We start from the raw sequence: 2,499 nt of genomic DNA, 5'->3' as shown, positions 1-2,499 counted from the left end.
GCCTTGCTGCTTCTAACAACCTACACTCAGATGTGGGAGCAAAGAAATGACTTAAAGTTGGTGTGTGTGTATATATATATGTGTGTGTGTATATATATGTATATATGTGTATATATGTGTATATACACATATATATATATAGTTTGTTTGTTTTTCAGATGTAGTTTCACTCTTGTTGCCCAGGTTGGAGTGCAAGGGTGCAGTCTTGCTCACTGCAATGTCCGCCTCCCAGGTTCAAGCAGTTCTGCCTCAGCCTCCCGTGTAGTTGGGATTGCAGGCAAGCACCACTACACCTGGCTAATTTTTTTGTATTTTTAGTAGAGTCGGAGTTTAACCATGTTGGTCTGGCTGGTCTCGAACTCCTGACCTCAGACAATTCACCTGCCTTGGCTTCCCAAAGTGCTGGGATTACAGGCATGAGCCACCATGCCTGGCCAGAACTTATATTTAAAAGGGAAGCAGAATGTATAAGTTTGGCCATGTGGTAGAAAAGCAAAGCCCATTTTCAGTGAGAGAATTCAATCAGGCTGTGGCACAACCACTTGCTAGAGATATTTGCATAGCTAAAAGGGAGCCAAGTGCTAATAACTAAGACAATGGGGAAAAGGTCTTGAAGGCATTTCAGAGACCTTTGTGGCAGCCCCTCCCATCACAGGCCCTGAGGCCTAATGGGGAGAATGATTTCATGGGCGAGGCCTAGGGCCCTGCTCCCCTGCACAGTCTCAGGACACTGCTTCCCACATCCCCGACCACTCTAGCTCCAGCCAGGGCTCAAAGGGGCCCAAGTATAGCTCAAGCTGCTGCCACTTTGCAGTCTCACTTTGGAGAATGCAAGCAGTAAGCCTTGGCAGCTTCCATATGGTGTTAATCCTGTGGGTGCAGAGTCCAAAAGCGAAGGCTTGGCAGCCTCCACCTAAATTTCAGAGGATGTATGAGGAAAGCCTGGATGTCTAGGCAGAAGCCTGCTGCAGGGGCAGTGCCCTCACAGAGAATCTCTACTAGGGTAGTGCCAAGGGGAAATGTGGAGTTAGACCCCACACACAGAGTCCCCAGTGGGGCACTACCTGGTGGAGCTGTTAGAAGGAGGCTGCCATCCTCCAGACCCAGGAATGTTAGAGCCACCAATGGCTTGCAACTTCAGTGTGGAAAAGTCACAGGCGCAGAGTTGCCCAAGGCCTTGGGAACCCACCCCTCCCACCAGTGTGCCTTGAATGCAGGATATGGAGTCAAAGAAGATTATGTTGGAGCATTAAGATTAATGAATGGGCCAGGCGCAGTGGCTCATGCCTGTAATCCCAGTGTTATAAATAAATTTTTGGTGCAGCAAAAGAAATAGCACTTGAATAAAAAATTTTCTTTTTCATCTCAGCAAGGCAATTTAATTCCATAGAAGGGTGTGCCCTCACAGATGGAGCAATGGTGAGCACACACCTGGGCAAGGGAGGGGAAGAATTTCTTATTCCTGATGCACATGGCCCTTGTTGCTGTGTCGTCCCCCTATTGGCTAGGGTTAGACCACACAGGCTAAACTAATTCTAATTGGTTAATTTAAAGAGAGTGATGGGGTGAGTGGTTTGGCAGGAAAAATGGTTATGGAATGAGTCAGGGTGGAGAATGAGTCAGGGTGGAGCAGGTGATCGAAAAAGGTTGCTTTATGAGGAAGTTAAGTTTAAAAGTAGAAGGCAAAGAATTGAACATACTGACATATTGATTCTTTGAAGATAAATTTAGGACTTATATCTAACACCAGGACTTTGGGAGGCCGAGGCGGGCAGATCACCTGAGGTCAGGAGTTCACGACCAGCCTGGCCAACATGGTGAAACCCCCTCTCTACTAAAAACACAAAAATTAGGCAAGGTGCAGTGGCTTATGCCTGTAATCCCAGCACTTTGGGAGGCTGAGGTGGGTGGATCACCTGAGGTCAGGAGTTTGAGACCAGCCTAACCAACCTGGTGAAACACTGTCTCTACTAAAAACGCACAAAAAATTAGCCGGGCATGGTGGTGGGCACCTGTAATCCCAGTTACTCAGGAGGCTGAGGCAGGAGAATTGCTTGAACCCAGGAGGAGGAGGTTGCAGTGACCCGAGATCCCACCATTGCACTCCAGCCTGGTGACAAAAGCGAAACGCCATCTCAAAAAAAAAATGTAGCCAGGCGTGGTGTCACATGCCTGTAGTCCCAGCTACTTGGGAGGCTGAGGCAGAAGAATGGTTTGAACCTGGGAGGCACAGGTTACAGTGAGCCAAGATCTCACCACTGCACTCCAGCCTGGGTAACAGAGTGAGACTCCATCTCAAAAAAAAAAAAAAAAAATTTAATGAATGGCTGCTGGATTTTGGACTTGGATGAGGCCTGTAGCCCCTTTCTTTTGACCAAATTCTCCCTTTTGGAATGACAATGTTTACTCACTGCCTATACCCTCCCCCCCACTATATCTTGGGGGTAAATAACTTCTTTTTTATTTTACAGGCTCATAGGTGGAAGGGACTCATCTTTA

Source organism: Mandrillus leucophaeus, unplaced genomic scaffold (genome assembly GCF_000951045.1).
Source record: "Mandrillus leucophaeus isolate KB7577 unplaced genomic scaffold, Mleu.le_1.0 Scaffold22, whole genome shotgun sequence".
Lineage (NCBI taxonomy): Eukaryota > Metazoa > Chordata > Mammalia > Primates > Cercopithecidae > Mandrillus > Mandrillus leucophaeus.
The sequence above is the reverse complement of the archived record's forward strand: the minus strand, read 5'-3'. Positions refer to the sequence as shown.